At 43.9% G+C, this 26,572-nt stretch overlaps 1 long non-coding RNA gene across 1 annotated transcript in view; it reads left to right on the forward strand.

Moving 5' to 3' along the window:
- Positions 1-761: 761 nt before the first annotated feature.
- The window catches only part of LOC309533896, a 395,549-nt gene continuing 369,738 nt past the window's right edge, over positions 762-26,572 (forward strand). Inside the window, exons 1-2 of the long non-coding RNA XR_014220491.1 lie at positions 762-933; positions 1,141-1,195. This is a non-coding gene — a long non-coding RNA (uncharacterized lncRNA). The remainder of the gene's footprint in view (positions 934-1,140; positions 1,196-26,572) is intronic.

A 26,572-nucleotide genomic window follows, 5' to 3' on the forward strand; every position in this document is an offset into this window, starting at 1 on the left:
CCTGTCCAGAAATGCACCGTGCTGCATGAAGCCAGCTGTGGATCTTTTCTAAATTAGGGTTACCAGACGTCCCCGGGTTTGCAAATCTGTCCCCGGGATAAACATGGCAGCGGCAGCCTCAGCAGCCCAGAGCAAACCTGGCAGGGCAGTTGGCTCTGGCTGGCTTCAGGAGTTGCTTGCTGCTCACTGCCATGGTGCCCGGCATTTTTCCTTGCCAGAAGTCCCCATATGATGTGTTGCACAAAAGACACATCATATGGGGATTTCTGGGAAGCAAACTGGCGGGTGCCACAGAAGCAAGCTGCTCCTGAAGCCAGCCAGAGCCAACTGCGCTCCCAGGCTGGCTCTGGGCTGCTGACTGCCGCTGCTGCTGCCACTTCTGAAGGGGAACCGGGGACGTCTGGTGGTACAGATCTCCTGTCCCCTTCCCCCTTTGTTTTGACTGATCGGGGATGGCTCGGGAGTTGTGGGCGGGTGGCTGTTGCCCAGTTTTTTTAAAAAAAAAAACACACTGTGCATTTATGTTCCACAGGGTGCAAAAGAAGGACTTTGCACCTTTATACAATATGGATGTGTGCTTGGGACAAGGATCTTTTGCTTCACCATCCCCACTACGGGCTCCCTGTTGCTACTCAGCCAAAAAAATAATAAAAAAGGGTCCCCAGATTCATTGAAAAAAATCTGGTAACCATATTCTAAATTATTTAATTAAAACCACTTAACCCACTGAAAGATACATTTTAAAAGAGGAGTAGTGCCCATTGTTAGGCGAGGTAGCTAAAGTGATCATGTCATGTCCTCCATTGTGACACGTCCCCCTGCTGAGTGACTTGGCTGAGAACTTTGGGAAGAGCAACTATTTGAATTTAGTGAGAGAAGAGCTAGTTTGACACTTGTGGTCTTCAACATAATGAAGGTTCAGACGTCTCGCTTGTAAGTAGAATCTCTTATTCATCTCCCTATTTCTTTAGCTATCCCTTAAGATTTAGACACATAGGGAACCAGGTCATGGTTAGATTAATTTTTAAAGATTGTCCTCAGGGCCCCCTTAGATGCTTTCAGAGAAATGGCTTGCAGTGCGGGGATAGAGAGTATTGAGGAAACAATCCATTTTGTGACCTTCTTCCTTTTCTTTCCTAGATCCCGCTGTCTGCGCAGGTTGCGAGAGCTGCTGGCCTCCTGTTGCCGTGCCACTAAAATCCATCCCCTGGACGAAGATACTGTGGTGGTTGGTGGAAGGAGGATTAGAGTGCAAACGATTTATGTGAGACCAAAGGACCAGGGGATGGATGCCACCAGTGATTCCACCAGTGGTGAGTGTTGATCTTTGTTCACGAAGAACAGGGAGGCTAGAGAGAATCTGGCTGGCTGGGGGGCAGGGGGGGAGGCAGTTCTCTGATTTAAGAAGAGTTTAGGGATTGGATGAGGAAGGGAGAATAATGTGGGCCACTTGGAGATCCTTGCAGTAATAATAAATGAAAATATTAAGAATCTTTTCTGTTCTTTTCTCTTCCAGGCAGCGGCAACAGTGAGGCCAGCAGCTCTCCCCACCAAGGCACAGTTTCCCCCTTCCCTGATTAATTTTTTCTTCTTCTAATAAAGATAGTATTATAAATATGCTGGTCTTTGGTCATTTTTTTTTATCCCTGACGGTTCTTTTTAAAAAATTGCTTTGCAAAATGCACTGAATTTGCTATAGCTCACAGTGTCACAATTGTATATAGCACTTTACAATATATTCAAAACATTTTATTTGCAGCTGTACAGCTGAGTCCTGAGAGGAGATATGATAGCCATCTTCCAATATCGTAAGGGTTGTCTCATGGAGGATGGAGCGAGCTTCTTTCTCCTGCTCTAGAGGGTAGGATCCAAACTGATGGCTTCAAGTTAGAAAATAGATTCCAACTAAACATCAGGAAGAATTTTCTGACAGTAAAAACTGTTCAACAGAGGAACGAAGTCCTTTGGAAGGGGCTGGACTCTCCATCCTTGGAGGTTTTAAAGCAGAGGTTGGATGGCCATCTGTCATGGATGCTTTCGTTGAGATTCCTGCATTGCAGGCAGCTGGACTAGATGACTGTAGTGGTCTCTTCCAACTCTGCAATTCTTGGATTCACAGCATATTTCACACACCGAATGGGAGACGTTTTTGTCTCAGCACTAATTATAGTGAGTATTCTCTGATGCTGGAGATTAAAAGAAAATAAAGCAGCTAGAAAAAGTAATTAGTCTCCATGGGTAATTCTTTACAGTGAAGGACTATCTCATCATCCTCATTTTAATCCTAGGAAAACCTCTAAAAAGCCTTTAGGGTCATTGCTTGACTCAGATGTGTAGAACTATAGCAAACTGCATGAGTCCACATGGTCCCCAGGTGAACCACATCTGCACAACAGTGTTCCAGGTCTCTGAAGCCCATATCAAGGAATGACTGGGGGTTTCCAGATCCTACCCTCCTCTTTTGTTTGTTTTTTAAAAGCACCCTGCAGCAAGACCTTAAGGCTTCAGATCCTGGTATAATACAATGGGAATCATAGCTCTCCTGATGTTGTCAGACTCCAACGTCTACCAGCCCCAAGCAGCATTGCCAATGAAGGGTGATGGGAGGCATAAGCCAATGGCATCTGCAGGGCCACAGGTCCCCAATCTACATGGTGAATCTCCCATTACCATGTGCCAAAGAAGAAGAAAGAGGAAGACCATGTGCCAGAGCGGAAGGACAAAGTGTTTGTTTTCTGATCTTTCAACCTATGTCCCAGAAGACTGGGAATTTGCAACAGTATCATGCACTCCCTCTCTCCCCACTTCCACACTCAGATTTTACTGTGGACTTTCTCAGTCTGGCAAACTATGCCTTACCATTAACATTCAAACTGGGAAGTCCCTCCTTCCCCAGTCCCACAACATATGTTCTGTAGAAGGGCCATGTCTTTGCGCCATGGAAAATCAGGCAGCCAGGCCTATATTAACCTGCTGTATCTTCATGGTGAGGGAATGGGGAGATTGTCATTGATGTGACTGAATCTGAGCATGTGAGGCAATGGGAACCTCCCCAAACTAGACGAGAGACAGTGGGTGCAATCTTCCTTTAGCTTTTCATCAAGTAAGGATATCCACTGCTACTTTATTCAGAAGATAACTTCACATGGTTTATTAATTTTAAATATCCATATTCCGCTTTTCTCCCCAACAGCAGACCTCCAAGGTAGCTGGCAATAAGAGGAAATTAATTCATCAAAAGCAAAACAAAAATGTACAATGTCAGTGGTGACTGATGAAAGACTGATGAAAGCATATGAGGTGGAAAGTGTTATTAAATGTTCTTAGCCCAGACCTTAAATGGGCAACCTTTTTCTGTTGAGGGCCACATTCCCTCAAGAATAATTCGAGGGACTAATTTGCTGGGGGCCACATACTACTCTTTCCCCCTCTCCTTTTGCCATCTCCTTCTCTCTCTCTCTTTTCTTTCTGCCATCTCCTTCTCTCTTTATTTTTGACATCCCTTTCCTACCTCTTTCCAACCACATGAGATCAGGTCCTGCAGAGAGGGATGAAGAGTTACTTTGCTAATCTCATCAAGCGTCTTCTGCCTCCAATGGATTGTTTCTCCTCAGTCGGAACTGCCACGTTCATCTTGCAGTTGCATTTGGTGAAATTTGATGTTGGCAATTCTACCCTGAACAATTAGAAAAAGCAAGTCTTCAGGCAAGTTTTCAAAGCATACCTCTTACAAATCAGGGTGAAATGAAAGGTGTGATAATCATAGAAACAATAGTCACAGGCTGTAGAATTTGATTCATACGACAAAATAAAAGTCCTATGAGTCACTATTAAATCCAACATGAAACAGGGAAGAGAAGCACAATGAAATTAAATGAATTTAGAATTGGAAGATTATTAATGGCAACTCTGTATCTCTATTGCTAATACATTCCTAGGCTGCATAATGAAAAAAGAACACCATCTTATTCAGAGATAATAATAATAATAATAATAATAATAATAATAATAATAATGGAGAGGTCACTTTTTGGAGGTATGAATTTTGAAGCTGGAGGGGGGCGCATGTAACATCCTCGTGCTCCTCTTGGTTCCTGCAGTTGATGACCAAATTTTCTATCTTGCCCCAGAACAAGGCTGTGCAGAGTTCTGACAAATGTCATTCAGGCTGTTGGGTTGTGGTATGAATGCGCTGCGCCAAAAAACTCTCACGAAACCTCCGACAAAACCTCAAAGGAAAAACCTCCGACAAAACCTCAAGGAAAACCTCCGACAAAAACCTCAAGGAAAAACCTCCGAAAAAAAAACTTCTCTGCTGCCGAGGAGTGAAGAGGGAGATCCCGGGGCGTGCCTGGCCTTAAATAGCCCAGGCCACGCCTCCCCGGCCCGCCGATTGGCGGACAGGGGGAAGGCGGAGAGGCACGCCCCCGGGGATTCCCTGGCTCTCGCGGGGCTAAACGCCAGCCCCGCGCTTGTGGGAGGGGCCAGCCCGCAACACCCTCTCCTCCCGAGGCTCGGAAATGGCTTTCTGACAAATGTCATTCAGGCTGTTGGGTTGTGGTATGTGTGTGACAGACTGCTTTTCAAAATGATGTAATTCCAAACCATTATTGGGAAATGAAAAACAGCAGCAGCAGCAACAACAACATGGTGAACTAAGTGGATTGCAGTTTCATGTGGCTTCAGAATTCACCCCATCCCTGAACACTTTTTTCAGTGTTGGAATGGGGTCTTGACAGGAGAGGGACGTGTGTGTTTTTTGCTTAGCCTAGGAATGTTTCAACTAAACAGTTGCTAACTTAGGTTGAGACTATATATATATACTCTCTAATGCTAAATTATTATCTTTTCCTGGGCCATATTTGAAAATTAAAATTCCTGCGGTGCTGCTAGTGGCTGTTGCTTTCACACACACCCCTAAAAAAAATGCAAAAAGGCCTAGGTAATTGGACCCCTGACCATTAGGTCCAGTCGTGACTGACTCTGGGGTTGCGGCGCTTATCTTGCTTTACTGGCTGAGGGAGCCGGCGTACAGCTTCCGGGTCATGTGGCCAGCATGACTAAGCCGCTTCTGGCGAACCAGAGCAGCTCACAGAAACACCGTTTACCTTCCCGCTGGAGCAGTACCTATTTATCTACTTGCACTTTGATGTGCTTTCGAACTGCTAGGTTGGCAGGAGCTGGGACTGAGCAACGGGAGCTCACCCCGTCGCAGGAATTTGAACTGCCAACCTTCTGATCGGCAAGTCCTAGGCTCTGTGGTTTAACCCACAGCGCCACCTGCATCCCTCGGGACTGCACTCTAGGACTCTTCTAAAACCCAAAGTTATTCATAGTTACCAGGAGGAAGGCTGTTCAGCATTAGTCTTAATTCAGACAGCACTTTATCCTACTTTCCTGACATTTCCTTACCTGATAATTTCCACATTCTATCACACAATGTAAAAGCCACTTCTGGAAATGTAGCAGAAGTTTAACATTCATTTCTGAGTTAATTTTTTCCAGGGGGGGGGGGACACACACCTTGTTTGCAACCCCATTAGCTTGGGAAATCATGAAGTACTTTTGAACTGTAATTTTCCCACTGTTTTCATGGATCATGCCATATGATGAAAACTGAGGCAGTATTCCAACATACTGTTATTTCCTGCCATTTTCATGGGTTAGTAATGGCACAACAGACATGCCCATAAAGGGTGGCACCATGTCTAGTGACTTCTGCTGTTCTGTCACATGATGCCCACTGGCATGAATGAAATTTAGCATGTCATGGATAGAATAGAATAAACAATGCAAAGTAAAACACTGGAAACAGGGACAGAATTGCTAGCATTATAACTAGGAAAACTAAAGCAATAATACCCATTCTGAATGCACCCTTAGTCTGACTTTTAGAAGACCCCTGAAAGCACCCCTGCTTAGGGAAGTTTTTAATTTTTGATCTTTTACTGTGTTTTTAAAGTTCGGTTGGGAGCCACCCAGAGTGGCTGGGGAAACCCAGCCAGATGAGGGGGGTACAAATAAATAAATAACAATTATTATTATTATTATTATTATTATTATTATTATTATTATTTATTATTATTATTATTATTATGTCTTGTGTGGTCACACCCATCCAGGTTCTATTACCAACACACACTGGAAAAAATACTTGAGAGACAGAGCAATCGTGAGAAGGTCATATTTATTCAAATGTAAATGGGTTAGGTCAACCCTGTTCTTCCTAACTATACAAAATATTCCTCAACAGATATATGAGTTAAGAACCTTCTTCGGGTGTTATGCCCTCTTAGTATTTGTACTGTATTTGTTAGAAAATGTATTTTGCAAAGAATAAATTGCACTGGGGAAAAGAAAACTTATGCAACGTAATGTGACAGCTGCAAAATCTTGTGACTCCAATTACCGTATTTTTCGCACCATAGGACGCACCGGACAATAGGACGCACTTTGTTTTAGAGGGGGGAGAACAAGAAAAAAAATCTCCCCCTCTCTGCTCAGCGCCCCTTCAGTGAAGCGGCAGGAGGCGCTGCACAGAGAGGGGGAGAACTTTCCCCCTCTTGTTTTCCGGCTCTAAAACAAGGTGCTGTTTAAGGTGTGCACTGACCCCTCTTGCTCTCCAGGCTTCAGGTTCCCTTCGACCTGCTCTTTGGGGCTGGCAGGGGGAAGCCCACCACCAGCCCCAAAGAGCAGGTCAGGGAGCAGTGGAAAGGCGCAGCGGAGAGGCTCCTGCCAGCCAGGAGAGGGTTGCGGGGCTATGGCGTCTTCGCTCCATAGGACGCACACACATTTCCCCTTCATTTTTGAAGGAGGAAAAGTGCGTCCTATAGAGCGAAAAATAGGGTAAGCCCACAGAAATGCTGAATCATTGCCTTGTTAATTTGTTAACTCCCTTTAAAAGTGAGCATGCATGTGTCCTTTAGATAGGAGGGGTGGAAATTGGAGTTTAGCTGGTTATTTTGCCATTGTTTTGCAGAGTGTGAACACAGGCCAGCAATGGACTGATAACTTATGCTTGGATTTGAACGAGTTTTGGAAGCAAGAAGAAACACATTGCATTGGCCTTCGTATGCATAAATACTACTGCTTGCTAATAGTTGTCATCCTGCAAAGAAAGAGTCATCTTCAAATTCTCATCACAAGGGCTTCAAGGGTGAAACCGCTGTATCACTCTGCATGACTCAGAGAAAAAGCTAGTACAGTCGTACCTTAGTTTTCGAACGCCCTTTGACTTGAACATTTTGGCTCCTGAATGCCACAAACCCGGAAGTGAGTGTTTGCGAACTTTTTTTGGCAGCCGAACGTCCGGCGCGGCTTCCGCCTGAGTGCAGGAAGCTCCTGCAGCCAATCAGAAGCCACCCCTTGGTTTTCGAATGTTTTCAGAACTCGAATGGATTTCTGGAATGGATTCCATTCAAGAACCAAGGACGACTGTACTCTCCTTATGGGAGTGAGCATACTAGCTCTATCCTCTATCTCAGGGGTCCCCAGCCTGTGGCCCATGGGCCAGAAGTGGCCCAAAGAGGCCGTTTAACCAGCCCACGAGCCGCCCTTGAACTGAGCCATCCGCTTGGCGAGTCCCCGTGTGCTGCGCTAAACTGGTGTAACACTACACAGGGACTCTCTTCCGCGGCTCCGGAAATTGCTTCTGTGCATGCCCAGACACTGGAAATTGCATCAGTGCATGTCCATGGTACCAGAAATCACTTCAGCGCATGCCCAGATGCCGAAAATCGCTTCTGCACAGGTGCGGTTTTCTGCGTCCAGGCATGCGCAGAAGCGGTTTTTGGCGCCACAGACAGGCACAGATGCAATTTTCGGTGTCACACTGCACTGGTCCATCCCAGTGATCCAACCCATGCCCAGTAAGCCTTGCCGACCCCTGCTCTATGTCTTGCCACTGTGTCATGACCCTCCACACATTAAGTGCTTTGTCGTTAGCTGTGTCCACACTGATGACATTGCAAAGCACTATAGTCACATGTGCACAGAACTGCGACCTTCCTTTTTCCTTTCCCTTTGCCCTTTTGAAAGATAGTGGCTTGGCAAGATCTGTGCTCTAGGCAAGAAGTTGCCAGTGTGCCTGTGAAGCTTACTGTTGTGTGTCCCTCCTGAATCATCCAGTACAACCCAATTTTAGAGCACCAGAAAGGAATCATTCCTGGCGGCTTTGACAATGCTTCATGAATGCCTATCTTTCAAAATGTGATGAAACTTTGAAGAAAATAAGAGGTAATTGCTATGCTCCAAGTTTGGGATCAATATCTTACATTTTTCAAAAGCAACACCACAGTTTTATAATCCAAGCATGTCTGGGGCTTCACAAAAAGAAAGAAAGAAGATTGCGCTAGACCAGAAAGTAGTTCCCCACCCCCTTAGAAAATATAAGCAGTATCCAACATTGCAGCTCTGCTTGTGCAACCAATTTCCATGTGCCCAATTCTCCTGTCCCTTCCAAACCAGCCCCCTGAACCCTCAAAATCAGATCGGATGTTTGGGGGGCTTTTTGGAGCAGATTTTGGGGTTACATGGGAAGAGGAAAAGGAACAGAAACCCCATCCCTCATACAACATTTCCCATACAAGAAATAAAAATGAAACAGGAAAGAAAGAACTCCATCTACAAAATATATTCTTGCCCAAAAGGACAGGCGCAAAAAATAAGAATACAATATAATGTCACTTTAAAAGAAAATAAAAGACGACTGTTCAACCATATACAGTATGAGAAAGTGCATAAGATCTAGAACGAGAAAAATAAAGTAGTAAGTAGTTCTTTGGGTATTGATTTTCCCCTCCTGCTTTTTCCTCCACTTCACTGTATTTTATCAGTGGGAGAACCGTCTCAATTTTAAACATTTCCAAGCCTTAAAAAAACAAAACTGTAGCAGGAAATAAAGAGGTAGTTGCAGTTTAAATGATGAAATGGCCTTATTTCTTGCCTCTTGTTACTCAGGTGTTTTACTGTGGATAAAGCTTTACTGCTGTAGAGAGATTGTATGCCTGCTCACTTAAAGGACCCTCACTTAGAATAGCGTTTTCCTGAAAATTAATCTTAACAGTTCCCTGATAATACAGGGCCTAATTTAGTTAAAGTCTAGAGAAAGTTTGAGTTAATGAAGATGAAGGTAGAGTTGTGGTTGAATTAGATAAAGTTTGGGTACGAAAACAACTACTCTTCTTAATTTCTTCTTCATAAAATAGTTTTAGGTGTTTTCTCATAGTGCAGGGATGGAAGGTGAGAGAGAAATTTGCACAACTGATGATAAAACCCATGGGATTTTTGCTTTGCTTTGCTTTGCTTTGCTTTGCTTTTTGTTTTGCTTTGTTAAGAGGTTAATAGCTGCCATCCATTTACATATTAAGATACATTTCAAATGTGCAGGCTTGCTTAACTAAAAAAAGTTTAAAGCAGGCACCAAAAACAATATTGTGAGTGTATTTGCCTAATATCAGTTTGCAAGGGGTTCCAAAGTCTAGGGGAGGCCATATTGAAGAACCAGGTTCTTGCAAAGTGTGGAACAAACACTTACTTACTTACTTACTTACTTACTTACTTACTTACTTTCTTATACCCCACTCATCTGGCTAGGTTTCCCCAACCACTCTGGGCGGCTTCCAACAAAATATTAAAAATACAATAAAACATCAGACATTAAAAACTTCCCTAAACAGGGCTGCCTTCAGATGTCTTCTAAAAATCAGATAGTTGTTGATTTCCTTGAGGCATTTTGTAAAATAACACTTGCAAATAACATTGTGAGCTGCTGAATTGGTATTTGGGGGGGGGGGATTCCATTGATATAAAGATACATTTCTGGGGCATTTTTTAAACTGCTAGACTTTGTATCCTTAATCTGTAGCAAGTTGTATGGCATGGTGAGTCAGATCACACCTTATCCCACAGTGGACTGTCAGAAAATCCGTCCCATTGCCACAGCCACTGTTTCTGCCACACATACTCCCCTTGCCTCTGGTAACTGGGATTGCTGGTATTCCTCTGGGGGGTAGGAGTATAGAGTTGCCACCTTTCAGGAATCCCCCCTCCCCCAGATGCCAGTTCCATCTTTGAAATCCTGGTAATGTCTGGGAAAATCCAGATGTATGGCATCCCTAGGTAGGAACAGATTCAGTCCTGGCTTTTGTAATAATAATAATAAATGGGGGGAGGGGGGAGAACTACTTCAGAAAGGGAGAATTCAATCTGGAGAAGTAGTGAGTGAAGGTGGGTTCTTAAAACCAATTTTGGATTCCTAGGGGGAACTGGTGTGTGTGTGTGTGTGTGTGTGTGTGTGTGTGTGTGTTGATTTGAAGTGGGGAAATATCAGATGGGGAAAGGGTTAAGCACCGCTTCCCTTATCAATTTTCTGCTTTGAACTGCCCCCTCCTGAAGCTCCTTTTGAAATGTAAAACACTGCAATGCTTAGCTGAGAGTAGAAAGCCTTCAGCAGAGGACTTTCTTCTCAAAACTTGTGGAAGAGGGAAATGTCATCCCCAAATCATTGTACATGTACATTGTGCAGACTACTACAGTCTGCAGTCAGGTTTAGATTGTTCTGATCATGGGGAAACACTTGTTCCAACCTTGAAAAGGATTGGGTCCCTCTTTCCAGAGACTACCCAGAGTATTGTGATGCATACATCCACGATCCTAATCTATTATAATAAAGTAGGACTGCAAAGGTAAAGGTAAGGTTCCCCTGACCTAGGTCCAGTTGTGGAAAACCCTGGGGTTGCGCGCTCATCTCACCCTATAGGCCAAGGGAGCCAGCATTTGTCTGCAGACACCTTCTGGATTATGTGGCCAGCATGACTAAGCCACTTCTGGCAAACCAGAACAGCACACAGAAATGCTGTTTACCTTCTTGCCGGAGCGGTACCTATTTATCTACTTGCACTTGACGTGCGTTCGAACTGCTAGGTGGGCAGGAGCTGGGACCGAACAACAGGAGCTCACCCCGTCGCGGGGATTCGAACTGCCGACCTTCTGATCAGCAAGCCCTAGGCTCTGTGGTTTAGACCACAGTGCCACCCACGTCCCTTAGGACCACAAAAGCCTGACACAAATATAATTTATGCCACAGACAACTCACTTTTTGTGCCATTCATTTCATTTTCTGTGATGCCTCTAATGAATTACTAGAGGAACCTTGAAGGAAACCAAAGTTAATGAAAATGCCTTTTAAGAACATTTGGAGCATTCATTGAATTTTTTTTCTTCTTTTTAAACTGATGACTTATCCTTTATAGCACCTGCAGAAAGGTTAAGTCAACCTTTAGACCACTTCTGCCAGTTTTATTTGACTTATCTGATCTTCTCTCCTGTCTTGTCTTCATTTATTTTTATAAAAGAAATAAGATTGCATCTGCTAAGTCATTTAATAGAAGCTCCCAAAGCATTGTTGTAGTTCAGAATGTTCAAGGGTATGAGATATATGGCCTGTTTCTCTGTCGGTTATAGTCCAAGGCAAATATGTGTGTCAACTAGAAAAGGGAAGAGATGTAAAAACATAAGAAGAGCCCTGCTGGATCACACCATCTTGCCCAATATCCTGGTCTTACAGTGGCCAATCAAGGACTCAGCTACATTAGTAAAAAAAAATAGTCTTTTGAATGTGTTATAAACATGCAACACCAGGTAGCACTGGAGAGCAAAAGAAAGTTTCTATCTGATTTTCCATAGTGTTTTTCCCCCCTTTTGTTATAACAATTTAATTTCTGACTTACTTATAGCAGGGTTTTTCCACTGTGTGTAGATCCACCCCAGATGCCAATGGAAAGCCTATAATCAGGATTTGACTGCAACAGTTCTCTTCTCACTTGTGATTCCCAGGAACTGGTATCCAGAGACATAATGACTCCAGCTAGTGGCTATTGATAGCCTTATCCTCCATTTGCTAAACATTTTGAATCTGGGGCTTAAAAGGTATCCAATTCCAAAATCACCAATCTAGGTTTTCAGATACTAGGTTTTCAGGAGTCCCGGTTCCCGTCTTGAAAACACAACAAGCGTAGTTAATTAAAAAGGAAGAATTATTTCAAAAAGAAACAGAGTTCTCTGGACGGCTCTAATAAGCTGCCAGTCTCATCAGTCATGATGATCCTTCTGAGCTTCCCTTCTGCTTACAGAAGATATCGAACTTTCTCACTTCGTGCCTTTTGCCTTGTTTCCAGTCTAACAGTCCTCCCCTTAGTCTATTCTTAGGAGGGAATGGCTCAGCACCATCAATATCAATAAAATTCAAAAATTCAGGGGTCATTTTTTTTGGGGGGGGACCCAGTCAGTAGACATCAAATGATCACCAGGGCTAACTGGTCAAGTTGGTCCTACTAGGGCCAGTAAGGAGATCAGGGAAGAGTTTAAATGTGGGGTCCCAGAAAGGGTTTCTTCATAGAAGAGGAAAGGGAAAAGGGAATAGAGGATCAGGCTAATTCAAACTGAAGGCCAGGTGGAATAGCTCTGTCTTACAGGCCCTGCAGAAGGAGATCAAGTCCTGCAGGGCCCTAGTCTCGTGGGACAGAGCATCCCACCAAGTTGGAGCCGTCACTGAAAAAGTCCTGGCCCTGGTGGAGGATTGGCCCTTAGGAGGGATTGGCTTAGCTCCAATCTCTTCCTGTTTTGACAAACTGCTTCCTTCTCTGTTCTCGCCAGTAGAGCGTTGGCTGGGTTCCGGCTCACTCCCAGCCATTCTCTTATCAACTGGCATTCCAAGGGGTGGGGGAGTTGGCACTCGCTGATGCTCAGCCTGCCTGGCAGTTAACCCTCTCTGTTCCTGGCAGCTTTCTTCAGCTTGTTGCAAGCCTTCATTGGGATCTGGTTGCAAACCTTCCCTGATGACTGGCTCATTCATGACAGATACCTCCCCTTCTCTCTTTCACTCAGGACAGTGACCCCCACATTGTTTTGCTCCTCAAGTGAGCACAAAATCTTTTGCCCTGGCTGTGGATCTGCAATAAACAGAATAAAACAATAGAAGCTACATGATTTTTTTTTTTGGGGGGGGGGTAGTAGTTTTCCTCTTTTTTATTTTTTTTTTAAAAAATATTGTTTTGCTTCTACTACAAGCTGTGCATCCTCTCGCCTTGCCTTCTCCCTTTGAATCAATGCTGCCATCATGTCATGATTCAGAGTTGGTCTGGGGATTTTGTGGAGGTGGGAGCCTTGGCAGAAGCCTGGGATAAACATAGGAACACCAAAGACTCAGAGAGCTTTTAACTGTCCTCCCCCTCACAAGAGGTCATTATTGAGAGCCAGCATGGTGTAGTGGTTAAGAGCAGTGGACTCGTAATCTAATGAACAGGGTTCGCTTCCCTGCTCCTCCACATGCAGCTGCTGGGTGACCTTGGGCTAGTCACACTTCTCTGAAGTCTCTCAGCCTCACTCACCTCAGAGAGTGTTTGTTGTGGGGGAGGAAGGGAAAGGAGATTGTTAGAAGTTTTGAGATTCCTTAAGTTGAGTGAAAGACGGGATATCAAGTCCAAACTCCTCCTCCTCCTCCTCCCCTTCTTCTTCTTCTTCTTCTTCTTCTTCTTGATTCATTAAGAGCCGAGAACAACCCATTTCAATGGCAGTAGAACCTGCAATAAGTTTTCTCTAGTGGACTCAACAAATGGGACAGCTTTTATCACAGATGGGGAATCTGTGGCCCACCAGATGTCAAGGCTGGTTCAGCTGCAGTTCAGCACAGAAACTCAGAGATGAGCAGTAAGGATGATTCTTTATTCAGAGAGACAAAACACAACAGAGAACTCCATGATAGGACAAGCCTGATGAAGCAGTTATGAGGACTGAGCCTCCCACTTCCTCAGAAGGCTCCTCTCCAACTGGCTGTCTTCCCAATAGGCTCAAACTCCTTCAGGGAGGGGCTCTTCATGCCTTTTGTTCTGCTACATGTAACACCCTCAGATGCTTCCCTGGGGGTTCCCCAGCTGGAGCCTCCCACCATTCTTCCTCTGATGCTTCTCTGATGCTTCTCCCTGGCTGTAGCCTCTCACTATTCCTTCTTGACAAGCCAGCCCCTGACATCAGATCCTGTTGGTCTCCAGTCTCCAGCAGCTTCAGACTGCATGACCAAAAGCCAGGGAAGTTGGGAGGGGTAGTCCAAAAACACCTGGAATGTCACAGGCAATAGCAGATGACACAGTGGGGCTGCACCGCATACTTGACCTCCCTTCAGCTGAGTTGCTGCTCCATACCATGACAGAGGAGGGAGGGGCTGTTGGGAAACTGTGTACATGCAGCTACTCACACAGAGTCAATTAAGGTTTGGCAGCCAGCCAAAAGGTCATGTGAAGGAGTAAGTCTGCCTGGTGATAGCAGAGGCATGGAAACAGCTCCCTAATTGGTCAAGCTCTCTCAAGGGAGTGATAATTAATGGCCTACTAACTGGAATGTGTTGGTTCAGAGGTTCAGAGTTCTGTGTGCCAGTGTAGGAGTTGTGAGTCGTGTCAGAGAGAGCTAGCAAAAGATCTGTGTTCTGTTCCTGTAAATAGTCCACTGTATGTAATAAACACCTAACTACAAGTTCCTGCTTCATCTAGCCTGTCTGCAGCCAAGTTGCCAATTGCTTCCGTGGATCCTGCGTTTACTCTGCTAGGTCTGGCTAAGGTCCTGCAAATAGTCAGAAAGTTGTGGTTCGAGGACCCGACCCCCGCGAAGTGAAATGAAGACACAAAGACATGTGATATAAGGTTGATGGTCTAGAAAAGGCCACAACTTTATTGATTACAGCAATGAAAAGGTATTGGCTTAGGCATTGGATTGAAACAAGTGGGTTTATTCACCAGTAGGTGGAGCCTGTTGATGCTAATCCAACTATAGGCTCACCCCTGCTATCACCGAGGGTCGTGCCATGGCCTCCCGCCAAGCAGGCATCGGACGGAATACACGACCCCCAGATTCCTTTAATGGAATACCCCTAAAAATTGAAGGCATAGGCGATGGCCACACCTAGCACTTCGACACACCACAACACATTATTCCAATGCCTAACCTACCCACCAATACAAAAAAAAAAAGTTGTGACGATTGCTACGAGGTAGGTGAAAAAACCAAAAAGCCTAATGCCAAATGGAAAAACTCCTACCAGGCCCCCCGGGCAACCAGGGCGATCAACCTAAGGTCCATAGCAAGGCCAGTGACCTAAGCCCTAACTAAAAGGGAGTGGAGGGTGGGTGACTCACGATGAGACGATGGCGGAGAATGAGGCCGGGGAGAGGCTGGCACTGCAGCAAAAGGCTGCTGAACATGCCCCCTCCGTGGCACCTGGTTGGGTGGCCACCGGGGGGGCGTGAGTGCCAGCCAGGTGAGCTGGAGGCAGGGGGCTCCCGACCACAACCACTCCCCTCTCTTTCAGGGAGGAGAGTCTTTGCGAAACACCAAATAGATTTTGCCAATAGGGGCAAGGTTTGAGTGGTGCAAATGCACTGGTGGAGTCAGTCCATTGCTTGTGTCAAACATGCTTGTACCATGCTGACCTTGCTGATGCCTCATCCTTCTCCCTCTCATTTGCAGTTTGCAGCAGCTGCTCTGCTGGAGGGAAGCTAAGTAAGCATCATTCTGTCTGCTGCTGGCCACAGATATATACAGTGATACCTTGGTTCTCAAATGCCTTGGTACTCATACACTTTGGTTCTCAAATGCTGAAAACCCGGAAGTAAGTGTTCCGGTTTTTTAATGTTTTTCAGAATCCAAACATCCGATGTGGCTGTTGGCTATTGTTTCTGGTGCACCTGCACCAATCAGAAACTTCAACTTGGTTTCCAAACATTTCAGAAGTCAAACAAACATCCGGAATGGATTAAGTTTGGCGCCTTTGTTTTTTCTATTTATATTGCGTTTTTGTTTTTGAGGCTTTTTCAGCTAATTTGTTTTTGTGACTGTGTGGAACCCAGTTCAGCTACTGATTGATTGACTGTGTGACTGCGGAAATGGATAAAAGCCCCCCATCCAAACAATGACTATCATCAGTGCAGGTAAGAAAATAATAATAATTTTATTTTTTTATAATCTACAATACTGTCTTGTTTATTTTATAGTACAGTACATTGATTATTGCTTTCATTTTATGGATCAATGGTCTCAATAGATAATAATAATAATAATAATAATAATAATAATAATAATAATTATTATTATTATTATTATTATTATTATTTATTATTATTTATACCCCGCCCATCTGGCTGAGTCTCCCCAGCCACTCTGGGCGGCTCCCAATCAGTGTTAAAAACAGTACAGCATTACATATTAAAAAGTTCCCTTAAGATGTCTTCTGAATGTCAGGTAATTATTTATCTCTTTGACATCTGATGGGAGGGCGTTCCACAGGGCGGGCGCCACTACCGAGAAGACCCTCTGTCTGGTTCCCTGTAGCCTCACTTCTCGCAATGAGGGAACCGCCAGAAGGCCCTCGGCGCTGGATCTCAGTGTCCGGGCTGAACAATGGGGGTGGAGACGCTCCTTCAGGTATACAGGGCCGAGGCCGTTTAGGGCTTTAAAGGTCAGCACCAACACTTTGAATCGTGCTCGGAAACGTACTGGGAGCCAATAAAGATCTCTCAGAACCGGTGTTATGTGGTCCCGGCGGCCACTCCCAGTCACCAGTCTAGCTGCTGCATTCTGGATTAATTGCAGTTTCCGGGTCACCTTCAAAGGTAGCCCCATTGCTGTTTTAGGGGTTGTTTTTAAAAGTCTGGGATGGAGTAATCCATTTTGCATTACTTTCTATGGGAAAGCACACCTTGTTTTTGGAACGCTTTGGTTTTGGAATGGACTTCCAGAACAGATTAAGTTTGAGAACCAAGATACCACTGTATTTTCATGTTGGTGACACAGTTTTTAGACATGCATTGTTCTGCAACACAGTACTTCAGCTTTATTAGCAAACCAGAGGTTAAACTAACCACTTTCCAGCCCCAGAAGGAGCTCTGGAAGCATTCATGTAACACACCTACACACTAGAATTAGCTCTCTAAAGTATGCAGAACAAAGAACCTTACGTGTAAGAACTTGCTTCCCCAGTGTATCCTGGAAATATGTTAGCAACCAGTGGAACTCTTTCTTTATAGATGCTATATGCCCTAATGGTTAATACCATTTTTGATCTACTGAAATTTCTGCTCCACCTTATTTGGCAGCCCCACCATGTTGCAGTAGCCAAGACAAGAAGTTGTTGACAGATCAGTTGAGAGATCAGCCTTCAAAGAACCCATCCACTGCAGGTGCACAGACTTTGCCCAAAGAATGAACCCAGTAATCTAAAAAGGGAAAGGAAAGAGGAAATCTCTGGTGTAGAAGGGAGAATGCAAACTGCAATGCCAATCAAAAAGCAGGCTTTAAAACTGTCAGCATTTATTTGAGCTAAAATACGAAGGGCTTCCTAAGCCTTGTCATATGAAAGTACTAAAAGCACATAGTGGAAAGAATTATCACAGCTTGCAATAATCAGTCTAAGAAGATTAAATGGCTGAATTTTTCTTTGGTTTTCTCTCCTAAGCTGAGTTTATCTTCATACACAGGCTAACTGCAGAAGATGACTGGCAAACTTGCAAAGCAAATGTTAGTCTTCTGGGGTTCATCTTTAAAATCATTTCCTGTTTCTTTTCAGCCTCTCCAGCCTTTCCATTCAAGTACATGATTGCTTCCTTCTACTTTTTTAAAGAAGAAGAAAGGGAGATTCGTATTATTTTCTCATATAGCTGCACACTGGAATGGTTACCCAAGCAGCCTTTCTGAGGCCCAGGCCAGCACGGGTCTCATTCAGACTGGTCCTGATATTATTGGGACCAGATCCTTGAAGTGGTTGCCCTCTGCAGGACAAGGCCTGCAGAACAAAGTGGATCAGAAATCAAACAGGGAGATCCAAGTTAGATGTCAGGGAACTGACATTGGAGGGAGAGGCGAAGGGGAGGCTCCCAGATGATGCTGGCGAAGGACCCAGCAGCAGGGGGAGAAACAGCTCAGTAGAGGGGGAAGCCACTCAGCGCAACACCAGGGATAAAGGGGGGCAGACGGGGGAATTGGAGAGAGGGCTCCAGGACTCTTCACTGGACATCAGTGAGGCGAGCCCAGGTCCTCTGCTACCCACGCCTTCCCTGCGCAGAAGACTCCCGCGCAGTGAGAGGAGGAGGAGACTGGGTGTCAAACAACTTTTATGTTGGAAGAGGTTCAAGAAACACCCACTGACGGATTCTGCCAGTGACTGAGGCAGCCACGATGAGAAGGGCTGTTCAGTCAAAAAGGTTTAATAAGGCAAACTAACCGAGAAAGGCACCAGCTTACGCACGAGTAACTCATACCTATTACATTAGACTGGACAGAGGGGGCCTGATTTGCCTTGATCCATGTACAATTGTCTCCCCTGCTTGGACTTCCCACCAATTCCTTATGAAGCATTACTAAACAAGGAACCATTCTTTGAAATGAGGAACAGACAGCAAAGGGTTTCCCCTGTGCACACATTGCTTCAAAGAGCGCAAGCGTCTTTCCACCCATGTCTATCAGGAGAGTAAAATGTTGCTGGATTTTTTTCTTTGTTACATATATTTTCATGCCACCCGTCCATTGTATTCCCACAATTGTTTGCAAAAGGAATAAAACGACTGAAATGTAAATGAACACCACAAGCACATCAAAGCAGCATAAAACAGTTAGTTGCACCTTAAAAGCTTGGGATCCTAAAAGCTTGGGGTCATGACCTTACTTTCCTGAGTCAGATCACACTGTAAAAAAGGTGTTTCAAGCCATCTCAGCGACCCCCAAAGCGTCTGAGATGCTCTGTGGTCTTGGTTTTTCCAAAAGAGAGAGAGAGTTAATAACATGTTATCACCCTCCTTTTCTTTCCTGAACAATGAAACAAAACTAGATCTCTAGATGAAGCTAAAGGAAAGGATAGTAGGATAGTGGGGGTGGAGAGGGGAGAAATTATCATTTTGAAGGACAGGCCTAAATTTTAATAGCAGTGACTTGGGCGGGCGGCATGTTGAGGTAAGCAAAGAGAGTTGTTCTTCGTATGGGTCATCATTCTCCTCTGAGATCTGGGTGTAAGAGCAAATCTTTAAAGGTTCTATAAGATTATAGGGGTAGTTTGCTTCTTCCATATTTTTCTTAGCAAACAAATTCAACCCAACCCAACCCAACCCATAGCTTGCTTACTTTTCATTTTTTTCTTTTGAGAGAACTCTTCCAGGAAGCAGGGGGGCAGCGATAAAAACAGTGATGTTTCCCATTTTTTAAAAATAATCAAAGTAAAATCACCTCCCCCAATATCCCCTGGATCTATTTGTCTGAACTTTGACAGGTTTCTTACCAAGGGAAACTTCCCTAATGTTTTCAGATTTCAGGCTGATTCCCTCCACAAAAAATCTAGGGGAGGGGACATGATTTCTTTTTCTCAGCCCAATTAGTAAAGTCTGCCCTTGCAGAAAAACTGCCACATCTACATTTCTAAATATAGGGGTGTCCACGCTTGCAAACCTCAAGAGAGACAACTATGCCTGCAGATTTCAGCCACTTATGTAGGGAAGAGAAAGCCTGGGAGAAATCCAAATCAGAGAGTTTTGATGCAAACTACTTACTATTATTTGATTATATAAATAAGGAGAGTCATATAAACACTCCTCTCATGACTTACTCCTTGTTGTGGTTGGGTTACACAGACCTATATTTAAAAATTGCTATATTTAACCTTATACCTGTAAAAAAAATTATATGGCATATTCTCTGTCTATGGTTCTTCTATTGTTTACATGCTTATGTGTTAGCTTGTACATATCTTTATGAAAAATCAATTTTTAAAAGGGGAAAGATTTTAGATTCTGCAACATAGTCAGGAGAAGAAGAAACAGAGCTTCAGATTTAACTAATTGTATTTGAACCCTAACAATAAAGCAAACCAGAACAACACAAAACCGTTCAGGCTGCTTCCAAGCACAAAAGATACAAATCTAATCTTGTGGTTTCTCCACACCCCTAGTAGGTACATATGGAGATAGGTGCTCCTTCAAATACCAGTACCTTCTAGTGAATGGTTTGTGACTCTAATGTAAGTTAACTTCAAGAAGTTCGCAAAATGGCTCCTCTCCCTTGCTCCCACAACCAGTTCCTTGCATTCCACTCTACTTGTTCAGCCTCCAGTGAAGTTTTAACAGCACTGCAAGTGGCTGTAGGAAAGAAGAGATGGGGAAATTGCATCCATTCCATGAACTTGCATTAGACTCCAAGCCAATGTGCTTTGAGTTGCAGCTACTCTATACTAACTTGGTGCCACATGTAGAGCCAGAGCCATTGTGAGATAAAACATTCTAGGAAATTTTCATACATCTTAAGGTCAGTTTGCTAATATATCTGCTTCAGAAGCTGGTGTAGAACAGGTTGTTGCAGGAGGAATGTGAACTGGGTATGATCAGGCAGTGGTTTGATATCAAGAAGGTGACCGTGATACAGGAGAGTTGCTGATTTCGTCTGCGAAATGTTGGCAGGTATGTCATTAGACCAACAAAGGTGAAAGAAAATGTTCAGGGGTGGGGGGAGATAGTTATACAGAAATAAACGGTCCAGATGGCCATTGTTAGAAGGAACATTTATTTTCCACAATTCCACAATGAACCCTAGAGAGTGAAATGCCTGTCTCTTATTACAGAACATCACGGTTTCATGGAACATAATCTGATGGCTCTTTTTTCATTAACACCTAGATCTCTATTGTAGATCCATCTCATAACAGCACGGATCGCCATATACTGTTTAATCTGTGCCTTTCCCTGGGACCATCAGTGCTTCATGTACTACATAGCAAATGTGCAGATTGAGTCAAATTTAGACCAAACAGATGTTACTAGACCTAGCTTTGGACTTTACTCTCTGCTCCATTAACTTTCATGATGGGAGGAATACATCAAACCTCGTATTATACAGTTCCTTTCTACATTTGCAGCCTATTTGTCCTGCACAACAATTATGACGGTGGCAATGTTGCCCTTACACAATTAGATGTGTTGCTCTCTTCTCTTCACACTCCTTCACCACCAAAGAAGAGTGGCGGAGTATGTGAATTTATGGTGAAAACATTTTCAAGAGGATGTTTTAAATACCTCCTTGTTTTAGATATATATTTGAAATGGAGCAATAAATTCAACAGTACCACCAATTTTGTACTTGTTCATTAAAACAGATACTCATTTTTAATCATCATCATCATCATCTAGTTCTCTTGGTCTATCTCTCATAAGCGCTTTGCAGACAGTCATCATGGAAACAAATAATATATATGTGCTAATGGGCTCCATATCCTTCCTGCTCCTGACCTTTACTTGCACAGAGGTCATTCTTACTAATCAATCAAGCTAATTCCTTTATTTGTTATTACCAGAACATAAAATAGCAACAATAAATTGGTTTATTTCCAGCAGGTTTTTTTTTAAAAAAATCAGTTTAACAAAATTGCACAGAAACTCAAGTTCTCCAACTTCATATAAAATAAAAATATGTTCACTCTGCGTCAGATCCATGCCAGTTAATTCTGTTGGTCTATCTTTGTCCAAGATGTTCATGAATGAAGATTGTTTCTTAAGAGATCTTTATAGAGTAATTCTGTTCCTCCTAAAAAATGCTTGTAAGTCATGATCTTATGCATGCCATGTCTTTCTTACCTATTGTCCAATATTTGGTAACCATGCAAAGTTCAACATGAAAACGAAAACTGTCAAAAATTCAGCTAATCTTTCTTATAAGTTGAATTGTATGCAGCCACTGATGTTGTGTGAATGCACCCTATGAACCTTTGTTAGGGTCACATCCATCTTAATTTCCCTTAAGATATACAGCACATTATTTCCCACCCTGTCAAATGACAGGTTCCACCATAGATCTCAGCAAACATGACTTCTACACTATTTGGAAAAGGCAGAGTTATATTTTGCAGTCAACTGTTAGGGCCTTTGTGAATGACACTCGAGGGCTTTGGGGTAACAGAGGGCAGCCTCTGGTCTCCAGTATAAGTCAAGAGATACCCTTGAGGTTAATTTCTTCACTGACTACAGGCTCTGTACTCAATACAAAATAAAAGCAATAAAGCAGAAAACAAGTCTTAAAAGTCTCCCAGCTCATCAGTTTGAGCAGAACTCAGTTCCTCTAATATGTCTCCTATTATTGACTCGTCTAATACCTCCGATTAAGTTCTTCCAAAAGTAATACCTGAAGGTTCGTCACCAAGCTTATTGACTATATGTGACTCGTTTCCTTACTGCTTGTGGATTTCTCTCTCCCTGTTGACCTCTAGAAAAGCCACATTGTTCAATGTTTTATATTCTATCACATATGGCAACTTAATCTTTCATGTGGATTAAGGAGTCACAGTGGCTTAACTGAATCATTTTTATAGTGACCCTTTCCCCCCTTTCATATTTGCTATACTTCCCCTGTTCTTAGCTCTGTTGAGCAAATACCACTAGAAAGCTAATTCCCCATCTGGCCTGAGTCTTGCGGGCTATTCATCCTCCATGAAGCTCATTTTCTATCTTAGCAGTTTTACGTTAACTTGGAATAGCTACTAATTTGAGGGCGGAGTTCATTTTCTTTTGCTGAAGATAACTAATTTCAATCAAAGTAACAGAAGTAAAGCTTCTCCTCTCTGGATGGGTTACTGACCCCTTAAGAGAAGCCAATATTATGGCTATGCTTGTTTCTGTGGATATTTGTACATGGCTTCAGAGCAGGGATGGGGAACCTGTAGCCCTCCATATGTTGTTGGACTCCCAGTATGGCCACATATCATGGGATTTGTAGTGTGGCAACATCTGGAGGTCCACTGGTTTTCCATCACTGTACTAGAGTAGCATTCCAATAAATTCAGGAGGCTATGGGACGCAGGTGGCACTGTGGTCTAAACCACTGAGCCTAGGGCTTGCCGATTGGAAGGTTGGCGGTTCGAATCCCCACGATGGGGTGAGCTCCCAGTGCTCGGTTCTAGCTCCTGTCAACCTAGCAGTTCAAAAGCACACCAGTGCAAGTAGATAAATAGGTACCACTCCAGTGGGAAGGTAAACAGCATTTCCATGCACTGCTCTGCTTTCGCCAGAAGCGGCTTAGTCATGCTGGCCACATGACCTGGAAAAACTGTCTGTGGACAAACGCCAGCTCCCTCGGCCAGTAAAGTGAGATGAGCACCGCAACCCCAGAGTCATTTGTGACTGGACTTAACTGTCAGGGGTCCTTTACCTATGCCTGGAAGGGAGAAATGAGCCTATGTTTGCATGCTCCACATATATGGAATTGTTTGCATGTGCTGTTGCCCAAAGCTATTTGAAGGCAACCTAAGAAATAAATTGTGACACTGTCTTTTGAAGATAAGAGGGGCTTGAAGCCAAGATGAAGCAGGCATATGGCGAGGGCAAAGCCTGCTATTTAAAAGTGAGCTGATTGAATGGGCACATACTGAAAGGAGAGACCATACCAATGAGTCAATTATGAGAGCAAAGACAGAGGGATGCTCAATGAAACTCGAAAGCCCCATTGACCTTTTCGGAGGCCATAATCTAAGTAAGGGGGCTGCCCCACTCCCCATTGCCATTCAAGCACTCTGCCAAGTATGGCAGTAATGCTGATAGGACTTCAGACTAATGCATGAATGGTGTCTTGTGTTAGAAGCACTGTAATATTTCTCTATAGAAGTATTGTGTGGAAATCCAATAAGAATGACATGATGGTGGAAGCAATTAGGTTTATTGGAGTACAGGAGCACTCTGCTGTTACCTGCTAAACTCTTAGGTTCACTCTGAAGGGAAAAATGTTACTTTAGCTCAGCTTCCCAAAGACACATTCTTCACACCCACACATAGGAGCAGGGATAATTTTCTCATTATTTGTCCTTCACATTTTGCTTTCAGGTGCAAGAACATGTCTGCAAGAAAGTTTCTGCCTTTTGTTAGGTTTATATTAAAAGTTTCATTAAGGGTAATATAAAGTTTCCATAGAAACTGAGGAATCAACTGGGAACAGCAGAAAGCGAAAACAGAAGTAAGTCGTTTCACTCCACATATTAGTAAAGAGGGCTTCTTGCATGGAGAATACTGAATACTCAGTATGGAGGAGGGAGAAAGCAGGAGTGGGTGCCTTCCTCCAATTTCTGCAGGAAATTTCTGCATATCTGGCCAAATACTTTCCTAAAGGAAGGGACATCACTCAGTGGTAGAGTATCTACTTTGCATGCAGATGGTCCTGGGTTCAATCGCTGACATCTCCAAGTAGGTCAGGAAAATATTCCTCTTCTGGAACCCTTGAAAGCTGCTTCTAGTCAGTGTAGACAATTCTCAGCAAGGTGGCCAATGGCTGGACACAGTATAAGACAGCTTCCTAAGTTCCTACACTGTCAGGAAGCAGAGGAACCCACTTCCCATGGCAGGTTGCCAGGAATGGATAAGACAAGGTAAAATCCTTGTTGTTGTTGTTTAATTGCTTAGTCGTGTCCGACTCTTTGGGACCCCATGGACCAGAGTATGCCAGGCATTCCTGTCCTCCACTGCCTCCCGCAGTTTCGTCAGACTCATGTTTGTAGCTTCGAGAACACTGTCTAACCATCTCATATTCTGTTGTCCCCTTCTCCTTGTGCCCTCCATCTTTCCCAACATCAGGGTCTTTTCCAGGGAGTCTTCTCTTCTCATGAGGTGGGCAAAGTATTGGAGCCTCAGCTTCAGGATCTGTCCTTCCAGTGAGCACTCAGGGCTGATTTCCTTCAGAATGGATAGGTTTGATCTTCTTGCAGTCCATGGGACTCTCAAGAGTCTCCTCCAGCACCATAATTCAAAAGCATGAATTCTTCGGCGATCAGCTTTCTTTATGGTCCAGCTCTCACTTCCATACATCACTACTGGGAAATCCATAGCTTTAACTAAAATCCTTACCATCCATTTATTCATTATTACAGAGAGGCTTGGGAATGCAGCCTCTTGGAATAATGGAATTGCCCCAAGTAAACCTCCGCTCCCCTTCTTATTTCATTATCTCGTCTATGGGTGGTGCTGAGGACTGTTTGCTTTTGATCCCTTTGCTCTCCTATTTTTAAGGCTTGCCAGGTTCTGGGAGATGGTGGGTCTGGAATGCTTTCTAGTGATAATGTGTCAGCCAGCTGCTCCGGCTCTGCCTCCTCCTCTCCCATTACTTCCTAACTTTTCCCCTCATCTTCCTCTGAGCTATGATCTCCCTCAAACCCCTGTTGTAATTCTGAACTGTCTTCTTCTTCTCTGGAAGGGTCAGGCTGGGAAGATGGTCTCCACCATTCCTCCTCTGTGCAGTCCCTGACATCCACACTGGTAGCAAAGAGAAGAAGATAGGCATGAGTCGTCAGCAGCAACTGGGCTAATCAGAAGCCAATGGCCTTCTGCTGTGTTCATTTCAGTCTGGGGTCCAAAGTGTTAGAGATTTTGGCATTAGAGGATGTAGTGCAGGAATGAGAAGTCAGTGCCCACCCTGAGAGGAAGGTGGGAGCATAGGATGATCAGGCCTGATGCTGTTGGCTCAGCCTCATCCTTCCCTGCCCTTGGAAGACCCCATCTCTGGACTTCCCACTGACTCCTGTTGACGTGGATACCACCAGTGGGCCACCCACTTGTCAACATCTTTATTGCCTGGTGAGAATCCATCTTATCTGGGAGAGCTGGGTAGAGGGAAACCTTTACCTAACCCGCCACGCCCTAAGCCTGGCTACTGTGAGTCTGTTTCCAGGAGGCAGTTTTTAATGATCTGGAAAATAGTGCTCCTTTCCCTGTCCATGGTCCTGAAATTCCACTGAACACAAACTTAGAATCCAAGAGGACTGGGGTGGGGCTGTCTTCCAGATAAAGCATATGATAAGTTTCTAGGGAAGCGAAAATGTTTTGGTAAGACACCCACAATTTCCTGGTTGGATTTCACACATCACTGTGGTGCAATGCTATAAGAGGATTGTACTTTAGCCACTGAAGTTCTGAACCATCTGTTTGTAGAAAATGTTCTTGTTATTGGGTGAATCTTCAGAGGATGGCTTCCCGCAAGACACCTTACATCGTCCTTCCCCAACCTGGTTCCCTCGGTATCTTGTTGGACTACAACTCCTGTCATCAGTGTCCTTTGGTCATGCTGGCTGGGACAGATGGGAGTTGCAATCTAACAACATCTGGACAGCATCAAAATGAGGAATATGAATGTCATTCATATTAATACTAGTTTAGCAACAGAAGATTAAGAAGAATTAGCATTTACATAACACCCAATGTTCTTCATATTACCTTGGGCAACCTTTTGACAATCCTGTAAGGTGAGTCAGTATTATTATACTCATATTGTACATGGGAGCTGTGGTTAAAAACTAGTTTCTTGGCTGAGGCCACTTCCAGAGTTTATGGCAGTGATGGAATTTGAGCTTGGAGTTTCTTGCCCAGCTCAGTCACTTAGCCACTACATTGAAGTAGCTTTCACTGCATAGAACCTGATCCCTATTTCAGTTCAGTTGCTCATTAGAAGCAAATTATTGCCATCATGAAATTGCTATGCACAATGCTCATTGTTACCTAACACTTAAATGCAAAGACAGAAG

The sequence above is a fragment of the Podarcis vaucheri genome (assembly GCF_965113315.1).
Source record: "Podarcis vaucheri genome assembly, chromosome: 6".
Taxonomy (NCBI): domain Eukaryota; kingdom Metazoa; phylum Chordata; class Lepidosauria; order Squamata; family Lacertidae; genus Podarcis; species Podarcis vaucheri.